This window comes from Oryctolagus cuniculus, chromosome 12, assembly GCF_051225735.1.
Source record: "Oryctolagus cuniculus isolate XC-2025 breed Fujian yellow rabbit chromosome 12, ASM5122573v1, whole genome shotgun sequence".
Lineage (NCBI taxonomy): Eukaryota > Metazoa > Chordata > Mammalia > Lagomorpha > Leporidae > Oryctolagus > Oryctolagus cuniculus.
In genome coordinates this window covers 55,850,775-55,872,635 of record NC_142878.1, presented here as the reverse complement: position 1 = coordinate 55,872,635, position 21,861 = coordinate 55,850,775, and the positions used below count along the sequence as shown (strand labels likewise).

Sequence of the window (21,861 nt, the reverse complement as noted above, 5' to 3'; positions counted from 1 at the left end):
TAGACTAAGTTACTGGAATTAAGACTTATTCTATGCATCTGCTCTCCCACAATATGGCGCTGGGAGAGGAGGAAACAGCTTCTACGCAGCTGCCTCTTGCCAACTTGAGTGATGACCTCCAGGAGCTGATCCTGCTCCTGATTGGAGGAGAGCAGCGTACTCGGCATGTGGGCAGCCGAGTTGGGATTGGCGGAAGAGGACTATAAAGGAGGAGAGAGACAACATGCACCAGGAACATCTAAGGGGAACACCTGTGCAGCCCCCGAGAGAGCCGGCCGGCGGTGTGCCGCTCCCCCGCGGAAGTGGGGAATGTGGCAGGGGGAACCGCCCTTCCACGGAGGTGGAAGGGACGGTAGCCAACCCGGGAAGGACCAGCAGCCAACCCGGGAAGAACCAGCAGCAAACCCGGGGAGGGCCGAGCAGACGAAAGAACAGCGCAGGGTCCTGTGTCGTTCCTCCACGAAGACGGGGAGTGACACTGTATAATTCTATTTATATGAAATCTCAAGAGAGGGCAACTTAATGGAGACAAAGTAAATTAATTAGAGGTTCCCAGAGGCTAGGTTGAATGGGGTAACAGATGCTATTGCTTGATGTGTACAGAGTTGTGGTTTGGGGTGATGGAAAAACAGTGGTAATATGCCTGCCACCAAGTTACAAACTTACAAATGATTAAAATGGCAAATTTTATGCCTTATTTATACATATATTTTTTAGCCACAATAAATCAGTTATCACACTAGCTTGATGAAGCAATAGTTCCATAAAGTAGAAGGATAACCCAGGGCTTATAACATAGGTTACATTTTCTTCTTTAATGACAAACGCATATATGGCAATAGCAGCTCAAAGTCAAGACATGAATAAAGCATCCATTACTACTACTAAGTTCTGATTTAATTTCCAAATAAAACGATCAAACTGCTTTTATAAATACCTATTTCTTTAGTCATCTGAAATGAAATTAGTGGCAATAAGCCAAGTTCCTAATGCAACAGATACTGACAATCACTCCTTAACAATCAGCCACTTGTTTATTTTAAAGGCTTGAAAAGCATTAAGGGCTAAATATGGAAAAGATCCCGAGCTCTACTTCCCTGGAAGATTAAATCTCTTGAGAAGTAGAGGATTACATCTGCCTTCCTTCTACATGTCTGAGGAAATAAAACCTTTAGGTCAGGGCGTCTATGAACAATGGGGAGGGGATTACACCTTCATTTTTACTAACTTCTAATTGAAGTTTAATATTTTCTCCAGTTATGATACAACTGATATACTATATAAAGTACTGTGAATTATTCAACAATAAATATAAAATTTAAATTTTTATTTATTTGAAAGGCAGAGAGAGATCAGTCTCCCATCTGCCAGTTTACTCCTCAAATGCCCGTGATAGCTAGAGCTGCGTCAGCAGCTAGGAACTCAATCCAGGTGTTCTACAGGAGCAGCAGGGACCCAACTACTTGGGCCATCACGGGCTGCCTTGCTGGGTACACATCTGCAGGAAGCTGAATTTCAAGTGGAGCCAGGACTAGAACCCTCACAACTCAGATACGGGATGCAGATGTCTTAACCACTGCGTCAAACACCTGCCCCCAAATATTTTTACATCACATTATTTCTCTTTTATACAAAATTCAAATATTTTTCCATTGCCCATGTGTTTTATATATAATTTAAGTCTGACACTTTGTGTCCCACACAGAAAATAAAAATCAGAAAGCTTAACAAATTCCAGTATCTGATAATATATTCTACATTTAAAAAAATTTATCATTTATTTGAAAGGCAGAGTTACAGAGAGAGAAAAGAGAATGAGAGAGAAAAAGAGAGGTATCTTCCAACCACTGGTTCACTCCACAAATGGCCGCAATGGCCAAGGGCTAGGCCAGGCAGAAGCCGGGAGCGAAGAGCTTCTTCCCGGTCTCCCACATGGGTGCAGGGGCCCAACGACTTGAGCCATCTTTGGCTGCTTTCCCAGGCCATAGCAGGGAGCTGGATCAGAAGCAGAGCAGCTGGGACTAGAATCAGCACCCATATGGGAAGCCAGCGCTGCAGACAGCGGCTTAACCAGCGGTACCAGAGTGTTGGCTCCAATATAGTCAACATATTCTAACCAAGGAGGAAATAAGGTAGAAACTCGATTTCCACAACTAATGTTTTTCATGCTATGTGAACATTTTAATATGTTTTCAGATAATTTTCTTTCTTCATTTGGCTTTGAAAAAGAGAAATTCCAAATTCTATTCTATGACATTTTTCCCAACATACCAGCAGGTGAATTCCTAACTTCTACTTCAAGCTTAACTGATTTCCCATCTAAATAAAGAACAGTGGTTGTTCCTGTGCATAAGACAAAGCATGAACAACAATTCTAAATTAAGCTCTTTCATTAGATCAGAGTGTCTCCTTTCCTTTCTCCCTTCCCTCCTCCTCCGTATGCAGGGGCAAAATTGGGGCTCTATTATTACAAGGAAACAGGTGTATAGGTGGCATGGAAAGCAGCAGGAAAGAATCACAGAATTTAAGAGCTGGAGGAATCCTGGTTATCACCAGACCTATGCTAGTGACCCTAAAGGAAGCTGAGAGAAGGGTTATCACCTTACCTCTTTTTCCTCCCTAAATTGAGCTAGCATCTTTGTTTTAAGATTCAGATTGCTAGGGGCCAGTGCTGTGGCGCAGTGAGTTAATGCCCTTGCAGGCATCCCATAAGGACGCTGGTTCGAGACCTGGCTGCTCCACTTCTGATGCAGCTCTCTGCTGTGGCCTGGGAAAGCAGTAGAAGATGGCTCAAGTCCTTAGGCCCCTGCACCCGCATGGGAGACCAGGAAGATCTTGGCTCCTGGCTTCAGACTGGTGCAGCTCTGGCTGTTGCGGCCAATTGGGGAGTGAACCATAGGCTAGAAGACACACTCTCTCTCTTTCTCTGTCTCTCAGCCTCTCCTCTCTGTGTAACTCTTACTTTCAAATAAATAAATAAATCTTAAAAAAAAAAAAAAAGATTTGGACTGCAAATACTATCACTAACGGGAATGCCTTATATCTCTTAAGTGTGCTGGGCCATAAAAAGTTGAAGATATCACCTTAAATATTTATACTTGAGAAAATTAATACTTGGGTTAATTACTGGCCAAAGACACATCATGCTAATGCCAAAAGAAAAAGGCCAGAGATAGTCTTTTTTAAAAATTAATTAATCTATTTGAAAGGCAGAGTTATAGAAAGAGGGACAGAGATATCTTCCATCCATCGCTTCACTACCCAAATAGTCACAATGACCAGGGCTGGGCCAGGCTGAAAGCCTGGTCTTTCAGGTCTCCTATGTGAGTGTAGGGGCTCAAGCACTTAGGCCATCCTCTGTTGCTTTCCCAAACACATTAGTGGGGAGTGGGATTGGAAGTGGAGCAGCTGGGACTTGAATCGGCACTCACATGGGATGCCAGTATTGTGGTGGTATCTTTACGCACTACTCCATAACACCAGCCCCCAGAGATACAATCTTAAGAATTTCTATTCATAAATAATCTAAATTTTTTGAGAAAATCTAAAATGAGTTATTTGGAATTGCTATGGAATTTGTCCTATGTCAGAAACAGAAAAACTTCTCAGAAAACTCAGGTAGGTTAGGTATGGTTTTAGGAAGGAAACTATATACTATTTTTTCTTCCTATACTGTATAATTCCTTGCCTTCTAAGTTACGCATCCATGATATACACCCATTCTCTGGTCAGACAACACTCTTCCTTTGAACACCCTCCTATCCTTGAGACGAATAGAAACAAAGCATTTGTGTAGTTCCCTACATATTCAACTTAAATTTTTGTTTTTCATTTATTATAATTAAAGGATTAGGGGCAAGAATTTGGCCTGGCAGTTAAGATGTAGATGTGTCATACTGGAGTGCTTGGGTTGGACACCTGCCTCTTCTCCTGACTCTAGCTTCCTGCTAAGGCAGATCGTGGGAAGGCAGTGGTGAGAAGGGAAGTTACTGGGTTCCTGCAACCCATGTGGGAGACCTGGAGAGTTAGTTCTAGTCTTTGGACTCAGCCCAGTCCCACCTGTCTGGGAATTTGGGGAGAGAAGCAGCAGCTGAGAACTCTATATCTGTTTCTAAAATCAGTAAACATTCTTAAAAAATTAAAAGGTAATGCTTAATACCTATTTTGAAATTTAAAGACTAACCTCTAAGAACCTGCAAATGCTTCACTAATATATGTTAGAACTAAAATATGTATAAACTGGAGAGTGAACAGACCCATAAACCCACGATAATGAAACCAGCAATACTTGCAGCAATCACAGTTGGTAAGCAGACTGAAGTTGAAGGGAGTTTATTGGTTTGCAATCCAAATGTGTAGTCAGCATACCTGAGATGTGCCTGGATACCTACTGCCTTTATCTGAGCTCTACTGTTTAACATTTTTGTTGCCTATGTCACTGGTGAGGGTACACCCAAGTATGCCTAAGACTGGGAGTTACTTGACTTAAAATGACATTTATTTTAACAAAATTACCTTCTGTAATAGGAACCATATGCTAATAAACTATTTTTTTTAAATTCTTGTTTAAATGTTGTTTGAAAGGCATGGATACAGACATACAGAGAGAGCAGGAATCCATTGGTTCACTCCCAAAGCGGGTCCCCAACAGTCCCTAGCTGGAGTTCAAGCTGGGTTCAGGAACTCCATCCAGGTCTCCCACGTGGGTGGTAAGAACCCCAATTATTTGAGTCATCACCACTGTCTCCCAGAGACTGTTTCAGCAGGAAGCTGGAATCAGGAGCTGAAGCCAGGTATCCAACATAGGCACTCTGATGTGAAACATGGGCTTCGTAACTGGTGTGTTAACCAGTAGGCTAAATGCCTGCCCCTACCTTACTATTTTTATCTTCACTGGCCTTCATGAATTAAGTTAATCCAAGGTTATAATGTAACAAGCTTATAATAAAAACCTTGAGCTACAAGTCAAAATGGTAGTCCGGTAGTCCAAATAAAAAAATAAGAACAAAAAAATACCTTTTAACAATTGATAGGTGCAATCATAAAATGAACAGAAAATACCTACTTGTAACAGTAGTGCTTTTACAAGTAGGCACTTGCTCAATATATTTAATTTATCCTGGGTAAATGATAGAGCTAGGAAGATGATTGTGGGTGGTACTCCCTTTCAAAATTGTCTCTGTAAAGTTTTTCTAAAGATTTTTATCTCCTTAGATTATCCATGACTGTTTTCTCCGAATTTCCTTTCAGAGTTATTTAAACTACCATGCACCTAGACAATGTAAAACAAGTAAAGGCTAGCTTGTATCTTTGTAGCAAAAACTCAGTGTAAAAGATCTGGATTAAAGAAAGAATCAGAGCCGGCGCCGTGGCTCAATAGGCTAATCCTCCACCTTGCGGCGCCGGCACACCGGGTTCTAGTCCCGGTCGGGGCGCCGGATTCTGTCCCGGTTGCCCCTCTTCCAGGCCAGCTCTCTGCTATGGCCAGGGAGTGCAGTGGAGGATGGCCCAGGTGCTTGGGCCCTGCACCCCATGGGAGACCAGGAAAAAGCACCTGGCTCCTGGCTCCTGCCATCGGATCAGCGCGCTGCGCCGGCTGCAGCGGCGGCCATTGGAGGGTGAACCAACGGCAAGGGAAGACCTGTCTCTCTCTCTCACTGTCCACTCTGCCTATCAAAAAATAAAAAAAAAATAAAAAAAAAAATCATTAATCCCATTAAGCAGTGAATAATAGAAAGTTTTGCCTAATTCTTTAGATAAAGAAGTAGACATGACCAAGGATATAATAAAACAAAAAGCTTTTAACATCAAGATCATTAGACTATTATGCTATTGGCTGTATTATCTAGACATCCAATTCAGGATCCCAAACACATGAAGTCACTGGTCACCCTTTTATTTTGTTAAAGTTTAAAAAAAAAAAAAAAATGGGGCTGGCGCTGTGGTGGAACAGGTTAAGCCTCCGCTTGTAGTGCTGGCATCTCATATAGGTACCTGCTCAAGTTCTGGCTGCTACATTTCTGATCTAGCTGCCTGCTTTTGCACCTGAGAAAGCAGTGGGGGACAGCCTGAATCATTGGGCTCCTGTACCCACTTGGGAGACCTGAAAGAAGCTCCTTACTCCTGGTTTTTGCCTAGCCTAGCCCTGGCTGTTTTGGCCATTTGGGGAGTGAAGGAATGGGTAGATCTCTTTTTCTCTCTGTATCTCTGCCTTTCAAATAAATACATAAACCTTTAAAAATTATTTTCATCTAGTTGAGAGGCAGAGTGACAGAGGGAGACACACACACACACATACATAGAGACAGACAGACAGAGAGAAACAGAGACAAGGAGAAGAGAGAGAGACAGAGAGAGAGAGAAAATCGATGGTTCTCTCATACTGGTTTATTCCCCAAATGCCTGCAAAATCCCTGGCTAACCTCAAGCCAGGAGCCAGGAACTCCATACAGGACTCCCACATGGGTGGCAGGGGCCCAAGCCCTTGAGCCATGACCTGCTGCCTGCAAGGATGCATCAGCAGAGGATCAGAAATGTAGTAGCCACTGGAACCCTGGCATTCTGATGGGAGGGGGCAGGCATCCCAAGCAGAGGTTTAACCCACTGCAACATAACACCTGCCCCCAAAGTCACTAGTCTTAATTTAACAAATTTCGTATGTTCTAGACTCCAACTTTAAAAAACCCAAAGCATCATCATCAAAAGAAATCATTTTGACTCAGAATTAGGCAAAGATGATTAAAAATAGTACCAAAGACAATTACAGTAATCTGACATTCATATCTGTTGGATCTTGCCTCTGAAAAGCCTACTCTCTTTATGTAACAGATTCTTAACTTACTGCAATAAAACTAAATAGAACTAGAAAACTCACATATTGATCAGTTTAAATAAATGGATATTTGAAAAACAGTGGGGGTTGGTGGCAGTGCTGGCATTGCAGTACAGTGGGTTAACCTGCCTCTTGCTATGCTGGTATCCCATTATTAGAGTGCTGCTTTGAGTGCCAGATACTCTACCTCCCATCCACTTCCTGCTAATGCACCTGGGAAGACGGCAGAAGATGGCCCAAGTACCTGGGTCCCTCCTACTTACGAAGGACACCAGAATGGAGTTCCTGGTTCCTGGCATTAGTCTGGCCCAGATCCAGCTGTTGTGGCAATTTGGGAGTAAGTCAGCAGATAGAAGACCTGTCTCTCCCTCCCTCTCTGTTGCTCTATCAAATGAATATAAATAAATAAATAAATCTTAAACTAACCACAGGCAATTTCTGGCAAACTAAGCAGTAAGATGGAAATGTAAACCAGCACATGCAAAAAGTCAGTAAAACTTTTTTTAAGGTTTACTTATTCTTTTATTTGAAAGGCATAGTTACAGAGAGGCACAGGTGAGAGAGATCTTCCATCTGCTGGTTCACTCCCCAAATGGTTGCAATGCCAGAGCTGGGCCAATCCAAAGCCAGGAGCCAGGAACTTTTTTCGGGTTTCCCATGTGGATGCAGTGGCCCAAGGACTTGGGCCATCTTTTACTGCTTTCCCAGGTCATAGCAGAGAGCTGGATCAGAAGTAGAGCAGCTAAGACTCAAACCAGTGCCCATATAGTATGCTGGCACTACAAGGGACAGCCCTACCTGCTATGCCACAGCACCAGCCCCAAAACATTACTTCTTTATGGTTCTAGTCTACCTCATAAATGGGAATAAAAAATAATTATCTTACATTTTAATAGAATAAGAATACTGTTGGGGGCCAATATTGTGGTGTAGCAGGTTAAGCCTCCACCTGCAACGCCAGCATCCAATATGGGCACCAGTTCAAGACCCAGCTGCTCCACTTCCAATCCAGCTCCCTGCTAATGGCCTAGGAAAAGTAGTGGAGGATGGGCCAAGTGCTTGGGTCCCTGCACCCAAGTGGGAGACCCAAAGGAACCTCTGGACTCCTAGTTTGGCCTGGCCAAGCCCCCAACCTTGTGGCCATTTGGGGAGTGAACTAGTAGATGGAAAATCTCTTTCACCCCTCCTCTCTCTGTAACATTGCCTTTCAAATAAAGAAAAATAGATCTTCAAAGAAAATACTGTTTTAAAATACTGTTTTAAGAGGGAGAGCTGGTGTTGGGGTACAACAGGTTAGGCCATTGCTTCTGACACTGGCATCCCAAATCAGAGTGCCAGTTTGAGTCCAGCTGCAGCTTTGTGATCCAGCTGCCTGCTAATGTGCCTGGAAAATCTGTGAACGATGGCCCGTGTACTTGGAGTCCTGCCACCACTTGGGAGATGGAGTTTCAGGCTCTTGGGTTTCCTAGACAGGCCCCAGCAGTTGTGGCCATTTGTGGAGTGAACCAGATGGAAAAAACCTCTCTCCTCCTTCCTTCATCTCCTCCTCTCCCCTCTCCCAACCCCCCATCACTCTGCCTTTCAAATACATACATATTTATTAAAAACTTCTTAAAAAGATATATTGGTGTGGGCATTTGGCACAGTGGATAAGACACTCACCCCACATCAGAGTGCTGGGAGTTGCCCAAATAGTATTTAAAATGACATTTAATTTAGGCTGGCGCCGTGGCTCACTAGGCTAATCCTCCGCCTTGCGGCGCCGGCACACCGGGTTCTAGTCCCAGTTGGGGCGCCGGATTCTGTCCCGGTTGCCCCTCTTCCAGACCAGCTCTCTGCTGTGGCCAGGGAGTGCAGTGGAGGATGGCCCAGGTGCTTGGGCCCTGCACCCCATGGGAGACCAGGATAAGTACCTGGCTCCTGCCATCGGATCAGCGTGGTGCGCTGGCCGCAGCACGCCGGCTGCGGCGGCCATTGGAGGGTGACCCAATGGCAAAGGAAGACCTTTCTCTCTCTCTCACTGTCCACTCTGCCTGTCAAAAAAAAAAAAAAAAAAAAAGACATTTAATTTAACAAAATTACTTTCTGCTTCTGAATCCAACTTCGTGTTAATGCACCTTCGAGGCAGTAGATGGTGACTGGGTAGTTGGGTCCTTGCCACTCACATGAGAGACCTGGATTGAGTCCTGGGATCCCATGGCTTCACCTTGGGCCAACCCTGCCTACTGTGGGCATTTGGTGAATGAACCAACAGATGATCTATCTGTCCCTTTTCCTTTCTTTCAAATGAAATGAAGTGGAAGAGATGGTGAAATAGGGAGGGGGCTTACTGCTCTATTCTAGGGGAAGATAGTTTAAAAAATAAGCAGTGAGCGAGCAGTACCAGTGAAGAGTTAGGGAGAAAACAGCAGAGGGAACTCCATGCAAGTTAGAGGGACACAGTGGATCTATGTGGACATGCACAACTCAAGACCTCAGCAGCCGAAAGCCTCAGCAACAGCATTGGGGTGAGGTGAGACCAGACTGTTGCAGCCCACGCAGCAGTACGTCATTGAAGAAATCAAAAAATTTTTGGAAATGAATGAAGATGACAACATAACATATCAAAACTTAAGGAATACAGCAAAAACAGTGTTAAGAGGAAAGTTTATAGATATTGGTGCCTCCATCAAGAAATTAGAAAGGCACCAAATAAATGAGTTATCAATGCATCTCAAGGACCTAGCAAAACAGCAAACCAAACCCAAAACTAGTAGGAGAAAAGAAATCATTAAAATTAAAGAGGAAATAAAAAAAAACTGAAATAAAAAAATACAAAACATCAGTGAAATGAAAAGTTGGATTCTTGAAAAAAAAAATCAACAAAATTAACACAACATTGTCCCAACTAACCATAAAAAGAGGGAGAAGACCCAAATCAACAAAATTAGTGATTAAAAAGGAAATGTAACAACAGATACCACAGAAATAAAAAGAATCATCAGAAATTACTACAAAAAGTTGTATGCCAACAAATCGAGAAACCTAGAAGAAATGCATACATTATACATTCCTGGACAACATACCTTAACTGGGCCATGAAGATATAGAAAACCTAAACAGACTAAAAACTAAGATGGAAACTGAATCACCACCAATAAAGACTCTTCCAGCAAGAAAAGCCCAGCACTAGATGGCCTCACGGCTGAACTCTACCACTGAAACAAGAACTGACTCCAATTCTTCTTAAGCTATAAAAAAACTGGAAGGGAGGGAATCCTCCCAAACTCCTTCTAGAAAATCAGCATCACCTTAATTCCTAAACCTGAAAAAGATTCCAAAACCTGAAAAAGAGAAAGAGAACTACAGACCAATTTCCCCGATGAACATAGACGCAAAAATCTTCAACAAAATATCAGCCAATCGAATCCGACAGCACATCAGAGAGCCCATTCAACTGGACCAACTGGGATTTATCCCAGGTATGCAGGGAAAGTTCAACATTTGCAAATACAATCAATGTTATACAAACTGAAGAACAAAAACCATATGATTGCCTCAATAGATGCAGAGAAAGCATCTGATAAAATACAACACCCTTTCATGATGAAAATTCTAAGTGAATTGGGTTCAGAAGGAACAATCAAGGCAATTTAGGACAAACCCATGGCCAGTGTCCTGTCGAATGCGGAAAAGTTGGAAGCATTCCCAGTGAGATCTGGAACCAGGCAAGGATGCCCGCTCTCATCATTGCTATTCAATATAGTCCTGGAAATTTCAGACAGAGCCATTGGGCAAGAAAAAGAAATCAAAGGGATACAAATTGGGAAGGAGGAAGTCAAACTATCCATCTTTGCAGATAACATGATTCTATATACAGGGGATCCAAAAGACTCCACTAAGAGACTACTGGAACTCACAGAAGAGTTTGGTAAAGTGGTAGGATAGAAAACCAACACACAAAAATCAATAGCCTTCATATACACAGACAATGCCACAGCCAAGATTGAGCTTCTAAGATCAATCCCATTCACAATAGCTACAAGTAAAATCAAATACCTTGGAATAAATCTAACTAAGGTTGTCAAAGATCTCTATGATGAGAATTACAAAACATTAAAGAAAGAAATAGAAGACACACACACACACACACACACAAAGGAAAAATGTGATATCAATGCGATACCAACCAAAATACCAAGGACATTCTTGTCAGAAATAGAAAAATGATGCAGAAATTCATATGGAAAAACAGGAGACCCTGAATAGCTAAAGCAATTTTATGTAACAAAGAGGCATCACAACACCAGATTTCAAGACATACTACATACTACAGGGAAGTTATAATCAAACAACCCTGAAATGGCTGCTACGGCCAGCATGCTGCGCCGATCCGAAGCCAGGAGCCAGGTACTTCCTCCTGGTCTCCCATGCAGGTGCAGGACCCAAGCACTTGGGCCATCCTCCACTGCACTCCCGGGCCACAGCAGAGAGCTGGACTGGAAGAGGGGCAACCAGGACAGAATCCGGCGCCCCGACCGGGACTAGAACCCGGGGTACCAGTGCAGCTGGCGGAGGATTAGCCTAGTGAGCCGCAGCGCCGGCCTAAAGACCTAAATTTACACCTGATACCATCAAATTATTAGATAACATTTGGGAAATCGTGCAAGACAGGCAGAGTCCTTGAGAAAGATCCCAGAGGCACAGGCATCAAAGCCAAAATTAACAAATGGGATTACATTAAATTGAGAAGCTACTACACTGCAAAAGAAACACTCAACAAACTGAAGAGGCAACTGAGAATGGGAGAAATTACTTGCAAACTATGTAACTGATAAAGGATTAACCAGAACATATAAAGAGATCAAGACCTCAACAACAAAAAACTCAGTTAAGAAATGGGCAAGGGGCAGCGCTGTGGCTTAGCAGGTAAAGCCACCACCTGCAGTGCTGGCATCCCATATGTGTGCCAGTTTGAGTCCTGGCTGCTCCACTGCCTATCCAACTCTCTGCTATGGCATGAGAAAGCAGTAGAAAATGGCCCAAGTCCTTGGGCCCCTGCACCCATGTGGGAGACCTGGAAGAAGCTCCTGGCTTCAGACTGGCACAGCTCCGGCTGTTGCAACCATTTGGGGAGTGAACCAGTGGATGGAAGATTCTCTGTCTCTGCCTCTCTGTAACTCTTTCAAATAAATATTTTTAAAAAATAAAAAGAGCCAGAGCCATGGCTCAATAGGCTAATTCTCCACCTGTGGTGCCGGCACACTGGGTTCTAGTCCCAGTCAGGGCGCCCAATTCTGTCCTGGTTGCTCCTCTTCCAGTCCAGCTCTCTGCTGTGGCCTGGGAGTGCAGTGGAGGATGGCCCAAGTGCTTGGGCCCTGCACCAGCATGGGAGACCAGGAGGAAGCGCCTGGCTCCTGGCTTCGGATCAGCGCGGTGTGCCGGCTGTAGCGCACCAGCCACAATAGCCACTGGGGGTGAACCAACGGAAAAGGAAGACCTTTCTCTCTCTCTCTCACTGTCCACTCAGCCTGTCAAAAAAAAACAATTAAAAATAAAAAAAAAATTAAAAGGGGCAAAGGACTTAAACAGGCATTTTTCAAAAGAAGAAATCCAAACGGCCAACAGACACATGAGAATATGCTCAAGATCACTAACTATTGGGGAAATGCAAATCAAAACCACAATGAGGGGCCGGCACTGTGGCACAGTGGGTTAAAGCCCTGGCCTGAAGCGCCGGCATACCATATGGGCACCGGTTCTAGTCCCGGCTGCTCCTCTTCTGATCCTGCTCTCTGCTATGGCCTGGGAAAGCAGTAGAAGATGGCCCAAGTTCTTGGGCCCCTGCATCCACATGGGAGACTTGGAAGAAGCTCCTGGCTTCAAATTGGCACGGCTCCAGCTGTTGCAGCCAACTGGGGAGTGAACTATCGGATAGAAGACCTCTCTCTCTGTCTCCACCCCTCTGTGTAACTCTGTCATCCAAATAAATAAAAATAATAAATAAATCTTTAAAAAAAAGCCACAATGAGGTTTCACCTCACCCCTGTTATTTTTTTTTTTTTTTTTTTTTTTTTTTGACAGGCAGAGTGGACAGTGAGAGAGAGAGACAGAGAGAAAGGTCTTCCTTTTGCCGTTGGTTCACCCTCCATTGGCCGCCGCGGCCGGCGCGCTGCGGCCGGCGCACCGCGCTGATCCGATGGCAGGAGCCAGGAGCCAGGTGCTTTTCCTGGTCTCCCATGGGGTGCAGGGCCCAAGCACCTGGGCCATCCTCCACTGCACTCCCTGGCCACAGCAGAGGGCTGGCCTGGAAGAGGGGCAACCGGGACAGAATCCGGCGCCCCGACCGGGACTAGAACCCGGTGTGCCGGCGCCGCTAGGCGGAGGATTAGCCTAGTGAGCCGCGGCGCCGGCTACCTCACCCCTGTTATAATGGCTTTCATACAGAAATCAGTGAACAACAAATGCTGGTGAGGATGTGGGAAAAAAGGTACCATAATCTGCTGTTGGTGGGAATGTAAACTGGTGCAGCCACTGTGGAAGACAGTATGGAGACACCTCAGAAATCTGAATTTCTACCATATGACCCAGATATTCTACTCCTGGGAATTTGCCCAAGGGAAATAAAATCAGCATATAAAAGAGTTATCTGTATCCCCATGATTATTGCAGCTTAATTCACAATAGCTAAGATATGGAATCAACTCAAATGCCCATCAACTTAAGAATGGATAAAGAAGTTATGGGATATACACACCATGGAATACTACACAGAGTTTCATATAAAATAAAAAATTCATATAAAATAAAAATTTCATATAAAAATATGAAATCCTGTCATTTGCAACAGAATGAATGAAACTGGGAAATATCATACTTAGTGAAATAAGCCAGTCAAAAAAGGACAAACAGCAAACAGGTTTTCCCTGATCTGTGATAAGTAATAGAGTACCTAAAAGGTAATCTACAGGAGCTGGTGATGTCGTGTAGTGGGTAAAGGTAACACCTGCAGTGCTGCCATCTCACATGGGAGCTGGTTTGAGTCCCGGCTGCTCCACTACCAATCCAGCTTTCTGCTATGGCCTGGAAAAGCAACAGAAGATGGCCCAAGTCCTTGGGCCCCTGCACCTGCGTGGGAGACCCAAAGAAGCTCCTGGCTCCTAGCTTCAGATTGGCTCAGCGCCGGCTGTTGCGGCCATTTGGGGAGTAAACCAGCAGATAGAAGATCTCTCTCCCTTTCTCTGATTCTGCCTCTCGTACCTCTACCTTTGAATAAATAAATAAATTAAAAAAAAATGTAACTTTTAACAGCCCTAGTCTCGACTGTTGAGGAACAGTTTTTTTTTTTTCCATACAATTTGTTGAACTGCTTACTCAGTATAGAGTTAATTGTATGTGTATAAAGTTAATTGAAAATCGATCTTAGTAAAAAATAAGAATGGGCATAGAAGAGGGAGGATGGAGGTGGGAGAAGGATGGGAGTGTGGGTGGGAAGAATATTCCTAAAGTTGTATTTATAAAATGCATGAAGTCTGTACTCCCTAAATAAAAGGTTTCTGGAGAAGAAAAAAGTAAAATGAAAATAAATTTATTTTTATTTTTTTTAACTTTTATTTAATGAATATAAATTTCCAAAGTACAGCTTATGGATTACAATGGCTTCCCCCCCATAACTTCCCTCCCACCCGCAACCCTCCCCTAAATGAAAATAAATTTTAAAAATTAAAATGATATACTGAGCTTATCATGCCTCCTCTTCCTCCAAAATGTCATTAGCTTGGATTTATAGTTTAGCTCAAATCATCTGTCATATAAGTGATTTGTGGATTGCTAACCATGGGTAGAACAGGTTATGGTAGTAGCACTGAACCACAACGTACTTCACTAACAGCATATATTCCTGAGTGTATTAATAGAGATTTGGTGAGAAAATGGTTTGGGGAGGGGATAGTAAGTAAATTTGGCAAATCTATTTAATATGTAAATAGAATTCTATAATGTATCTCATATACTTCAATATGCTAATTGCCAAAAGAATATTCTTAATTGTATCAGAAGAGAAAATTCATCTTCAATCAAGTAACTCATGTTACTAGCATTCCATAATGTATACTCCATGCAAGTTGAACTAATTAATATCAATATCCCAAGGTTAAGAGGTAACTCTCAGGATCATCATTCTCATTCACTTGTACATTCATTCACTCAACACTACATGTATTTTCATTTAATTAGTCTCTTCCAAATTTCCTAAGTTAAATGTATAAGTCATATAACTAACTTTAATGATTCAAGTTCAAAGGAAAAGCCAGAGGTTCTATAGTTTTATCAAGTGCAATGGATTACTACTTTTTAAATATTTATTTATTTATTTACTTGAAAGGCCAAAATGACAGAGACAGAGACAGACAGGGAGAGAAAGAGATCTTCCATCCGTTGGTTGACTCTTCAAATGACTGCAACAGCCAGGGCCAGGCCAGGCAGAAGCCAGGAGCCTGGAGCTCCATCTAGGTCTTCCACTTTAGTGGCAGAGACCCAAGCACTTCAGCCATCTTCTGCTGCCTTCCCAGGTGCATTAGCAGGAAGTTGGACCGGTCAGGCACTTTAACATGGGATTTTGGCATCGCAGGTGGTGGCTTAACCTACTGTGCCACAACACCAGCCCCTTGAATGACTATTATAAAGCTTCACTTACTCATTCATTTAGTAATCCACCATTCAAATATCTGAGTGACTAATAAGTACCAGGTATTTTCCTATGTGCTAGGGATAGAACAGTAAATAAGAAAAGGTTCCCGTTCTTAAGTAGATATGAAAAGATTAATAGAAAAACATTAATAAGATAATTTCAGTTTGATAAGTGTTACAAAGAAAATAAGAGGCTGGCACTGTGGTGTAGCAGGGAAAGCCACTGCCTGCAGTGCCAGCATCCCATATGGGCGCCAGCTCAAATGTTCCAGCTCTCTGCTATGGCCTGGGAAAGCAACAGAAGATGGTCCAAGTCCTTGGGCCCCTGCACCAGTGTGGAAGATCCAGAAGAAGCTCCTGGCTCCTGGCTTTGGATTGGCACAGCTCCAGCCATTGTGGCCATTTGGGGAGTGAACTAGTGGATGGAAGACCTTGTTCTCTCTTTGTTTCTACCTCTCTGTGTAACTATACCTTTCAAATAAATAGATAAATCCTTAAAAAAATGGTTGACGTAAATTTTATGTTTTTAAACAAGATTTTTATTTTTTATTTTTTTGACAGGCAGAGTTAGACAGTGAGAGAGAGAGAGAAAGGTCTTCCTTCCATTGGTTCACCCCCCAAATAGCTGCTATGGCTGGCGTGCTGCACTGATCTGAAGCCAGGAGACTGGTGCTTCCTCCTGGTCTCCCATGCAGGTGCCCAGGCCCAAGCACATGGGACATCCTCCACTGCCTTCCTGGGCCACAGCAGAGAGCTGGCCTGGAAGAGGAGCAACTGGGACAGAACCGGTGCCCCAACCAGGACTAGAACCCTCAGTACTGGCGCCACAGGCAGAGGATTAGTCTAGTGAGCTGCGGTGCCAGCCCATTTTTAAACAAGCTAAGAACAATTCATTCTACACTTTATATTATTAACAAATACATTTTTGGTCTTCATTTAGAGTAATCATAAGTCTAAAATGAGAGCTCAGTTTTCTATTTTCCAATGTGTATTAATTCTCTAGCAACCCAATCTCCCAAGTCACAAGATGTAAATACAATGTACTTCAGTAAATGAAATCATAAAGCTTACACATCTTGGTGTCTAATGCAGCTATAAAAATTACTTAATGTTGGGGCCAGTGCTGTGGCCTAGCAGAGCCGGCATCCCATATGGGTGCCGGTTCAAGTCCCGGCTGCTCCTCTACTGATCCAGCTCTCTGCTATGGCCTGGGAAAGCAGTGGAAGATGGCTAAGTCCTTCAGCCCCTACACCCATGTGGGAGACCCAGAAGAAGCTCCTGGCTCTTGGCTTTGGATTGGTTCATCTCTGGACATATGGGGAATGAACCAGCTGATGAAAGACCTTTTTCTCTGTCTACCCCTCTCTCTGTAACTCTCTCAAATAAATAAAATCTTTAAAACAAGTTACTTAATATTAACACAATATTGTTTGGAAAAGACCAATGAGGAAGTAAATTTAATGAATGCAAAAGAAATATTCCTGTTTTCTTAAATCTTGATTAATTTTGAGAGCTCTGACACATGACTTAAAGGACACAGCAATTAGATAAAACAGAGAAATCAGCAAAATATAGAAGTATTTTTTTTTTTTTTGACAGGCAGAGTGGGCAGTGAGAGAGACAGACAGAGAGAAAGGTCTTCCTTTTACCGTTGGTTCACCCTCCAATGGCCGCTGTGGCCGGCGCACCGCGCTGATCCAATGGCAGGAGCCAGGTACTTATCCTGGTCTCCCATGGGGTGCAGGGCCCAAGCACTTGAGCCATCCTCCACTGCACTCCCTGGCCACAGCAGAGAGCTGGCCTGGAAGAGGGGCAACTGGGACAGAATCCGGTGCCCCAGCTGGGACTAGCACCCAGTGTGCCGGCGCCGCAAGGCGGAGGATTAGCCTATTGAGCCGTGGTGCCAGCCTAGAAGTATTTCTATCAGGACCAACAGGAAGTTTAAAAATCATAGAAATCATTCACACATTAACATTTAACCTCAAATGCATACATTTATATATGTGCTTTGATTCACCAATCTTTTAGTGTAAGTTACATGACTTTGCTGATTGAATTTATTCACTCTTATTGCATACATTACACCCATAAGGCATAAGTCTGTGGTTTCCAGCTTTGATTGAAGACACTTGTAAAGCAATCCATATTATTTTTAAAGCTCTATAACCCACCCCCTACACACACAATCTTTTACAAGTCTCTTATCTACTGCTAATTTATGTAAGTTGTCAATGACACTAAATAATTCCTGTTAGCTTTCATAGGAACAATTTTACTTTCTCTATTCATACTGCATCAATTCATACCATACTTGTATCTAAATAAACTATGGGTTTAAAATACATATAAGTAGGGGCTAGGATTGTGGTGAGGGGTGGTAAGCTATTACTTGCAATGACAGCATCCCATATTGGAGACCCTGGTTCAAATCTCAGCAGCTCTGTTTCCAATCCAGCTCCCTAGTAATGTGCCTGAGAAAGCAGAAGATAACCCCAGTGCTTAGACACCTGCCAACTACATGGGAGACCTGAACTGAGTTCTGGGCTCCTGACCTTGGCCTGGAACAGCCCCGGCTGTTGCAGTCATTTGGGAATGAACCAGCAGATGTTCATTCCCTTTCAAATGAAGAATTCATTCTCCCTTTCAAATGAAGAATAAAATAAATCTTAATAAAATGCATACAAGTAGCAGAAACATATTTGGGATCAAATATAGCAATCTTCTGGTAAACATAACCGCAACAGAAACAATTAGCACTTATTAGGGTGCGTATGTAATAAACATCTAAACACTCTACATGTATTATCTCATTTACGGCAACCCCATCTTACGCTAAGACAATATCATTACTGTCTGGTTTTACAGGACAGGAAAAGGGAACCTCTAGATGACGGTAAAGAGGAAGCCCACTGCAACAGCTGTGCAGCTGTCCCAGAGAGCAGACACAAAGCAGAAAAACAAGGGAACCCACAACTGGAAGCAGATAAAGTTCAGGTGAGATTTTAGCTCTACCTATGCTTTTCACATAGCCCTGAAAAAATGGTTTAACATTTCTTAGTAATTAAGGTAAAGGAAATAGCAATAAAACATTTATGTAATAATTAAGTTACAAATCTTCCAAGCAGGTATAGACTGTGTTGTACTACATGGTGACTACAGATGACCATCTTGTGCCTAGTGCAATAGAGTTCAGTAACACTGTGTACCCAGCTAAGACTGCTCCCACCTCCCTTGCCAAGAGTGTGGCAGGATGTAGAGAAAGTAAAGGGAAACTCATATTTATGGAATGGATCCAGAGTCAGAAATGAAAGGACAGGGGCTGGCGCTGCGGCATAGTGGGTAAGGCTGCCGCCTGCAGTGCCAGCATCCCATATAGGCACTGGTTCAAGTCCTGGCTGCTCCACTTCTGATCCAGCTCTCTGCTATGGCCTGGGAAGACAGTGGAGGATGACCCAAGTCCTTGGGCCCCTGCACCCACGTGAGAGACCCAGAGGAAGCTCCTGGCTTCAGATTAGCGCAGCTCCAGCCATTGTGGCCAACTGGGGAGTGAACCAGTGGATGGAAGACCTCTCTCTCTCAGCCTCTGCCTTTCTGTAACTCTGCCTTTCAAATAAAATAAATAAATATTTAAAATAAAAAATGAAAGGAGATACTAGGAAGAGCTAAAGAACATCTACCTAAACCAGTAAATACACTTCTGTTTTTAATATTTGAAAAAAAAGTTCAGTAAACTATTTTGTATTATTTTTATACTTTTGATTTTGTTTTAGGGTTTATTTATTTGAAAAGCAGAGTGACAGAAACAAGGAGAGGAAGAGACAGAGAGATCTTTTCTCCACTGATTTGGTTCACTTTTCAAATGTTCAATAGCCAGAGATGGGCCAGGCCGAAGCCAGGAGCTACATCTAGGTCTCCTATGTGGATGGCAGGGACACAAGTACTTGGACCATCCTCCTTTGCCTTTCCAGAGAAAGCTGGATCAGAAGCAGGCTCTGGTATGAGATATGGCGTCCCAAGTGGCAAATCACCTTGCTGCATCACAATGTCCACCTCTGCTTTTGATTGCTTCTATAATATGTTTTCATAAATATTTATTGTAAGCTTAAATACAATGTTTATTAAATTCATTTTGTACAAAGCATCTTGAGTAGTTTTGATTGTGATTTTGGGTTTTCAGGACTTAATTCCATCTTCTTTCATCCTGCCATTAACCCAGTTAACTGAAAATATAAAGCACTCTACCAAACAGCACTTTTAAGTGTGTGCTAGAATGTATGTATTATCTCTTCTAAATTTGCTGATCTCTTTAACAGGCTCAGAGCCTCCACTTGGCAACAGTAGCTAACAAAACTAGTATTGTTTGTATTGTATCTATTTTTAATTTATACTCTATTTATGGCAGGCATGCTGGTACTTCATTTAGTGACAAGGTTTCCTTTTTAAAGGGAGCCATAAGAGCAGTGATGACTCAAGAAAAAAATATTAAATGCAAAGACAATCCACAAAAATGGAAAGCATTTAAGTAGCCTCTAAACAACTAATTTAGGCGACATTTCCTACCATTATTTGATCAAATATGCACAGCAACCTAGTGAGGAAGAATTTTTCCAACTCCACAAAAAAACTCGCTTAAAGAAAGCTGAAATGGGGGCCGGTGCCTTGGCACACTAGGTTAATTGTCCGCCTGCGGTGCCAGCATCCCATATGGGTGCCAGTTCTAGTCCTGGTAGCTCTTTCAGTCCAGCTCTCTGCTGTGGCCCGGGAAAGCAGTGGAGGATGGCCTAGGTGCTGGGTCCTGCACCTGCATGGGAGACCAGGAGGAAGTACCTGGCTCCTGGCTTTGGATCAGCGTAGCTCCGGCCATTGTGACCATTTTGGGGGGTGAACCAACGGAAGGAAGACCTTTCTGTCTCTCTCTCTCTCACTGTCTGTAACTCTCTCTACCTGTCATATAAATAAATATTAAAAAAAAAAAAAAGAAAGCTGAAATGATTTGCCCAATGTGGGTAGCCAGTGATGCCAAAGGGACTTTGGTCACTTGGTCTGTAGTGAGTGGCTCAAGGGTCCAAAAGAGGGGAACCGCGGAATGGGGCACTGTGCACCTTAAGGGGGACTTGGTAAAAACCTTTAAAATCATACATGATGGGGCCGCATTGTGGTGCAGTGGGTTAAGCTGCAGCTTGCCATGTCAGATACCATAGGAGCACCAGTTTGAGTTCTGGCTGTTCCACTTCTGATCCAGCTCCCAGCTAATGTGCCTGGGAAAGCCGCAGAAGATGGCCCCAGCGCTTGGGTGTCTGCACCTACATGGGAGACCCAGATGAAGCTCCTGGCTTCAGCCTGACCTACCCCCAGCAGTTGTAGTCATCTGGTGGGTGAACCAACAGATGAAAGATTCTTTCTCCCTCTGTCTGTAACACTGCCTTTGAAATAAATAAATCTTAAAAAAAATAATAAAGGATATCAAAAACAATTGAAATTCTCTAAGTCTAAAAATAAAGGCAATTTTTTGGTAAGGAAATGTGAGTGCAATGCGCAAAATGAAACAGATGCCAGATTTATTACACAGGCAGACACATTCAATATCAGATCACCAGAACTTGTGCATGTAACTAACAGCATTTCTAAGGTGGTCTCTAGGACAGTTATTAATTCAAGCAACATGCTGAATGTTTACATCAGGAACATGTCAGATACCACAGGTAACAAAAAAAGCAGTCCTTTGGTATCAAGTTCACAGAGCAAAGAAATACATGCACACTTACGCAACAAAATAATTGTTAAAGTAGAAATTCTACAGAACATCAGAAAGCAAAATAAGGGGCTGGTGTTGTGGTGTAGCAGGTAAAGCTGCTACCTGTGACAACCAGCATCCCATATGGGCACCGGTTTGAGACCAGGCTGCTCCACTTCCCACCCAGTTCTCTGCTAATGCATCTGAGAAAGCAGTGGAAGGCATCCCATGTGCTTGGGCCTCTGCACCCACGTGGGAGAGCCGAAAGACACTCCTGGCTCCTGGCTGGCCCAGCCTCAGCCACTAATTTAGGGAGTGAATTAGCAGATGGAAGATCTCGGTCTCCTCCTCTCTTTGTGTAACTCTGACTTTCAAATAAATAAGTAAATCTTTATTTTATTGTATTTTTTTCTTAAAAAAAAAACACAATAAAGCAGTAGTTGGGGATGGCGTCAAAGGGGTTAACTGAGCTCAATCTCAAATGATATATGGTCATCAAGCAGAAGAATGAACGGGAGGAAATGCAGCAGACATTCCAGAGGGGATGACAGGACACAGCTAACAGAGATGTCGCAGGGATAAACAAGATTTAGCACTGACAAGAAAGGAGAAGAAAAAGGGTGTTGCC

At 43.1% G+C, this 21,861-nt stretch overlaps 1 protein-coding gene across 5 annotated transcripts in view; it reads right to left on the bottom strand.

Moving 5' to 3' along the window:
- Window positions 1-21,861, bottom strand: part of SLC12A6 (solute carrier family 12 member 6) — a 121,744-nt gene that overhangs the window by 56,318 nt on the left and 43,565 nt on the right. The window lies entirely within an intron of this gene.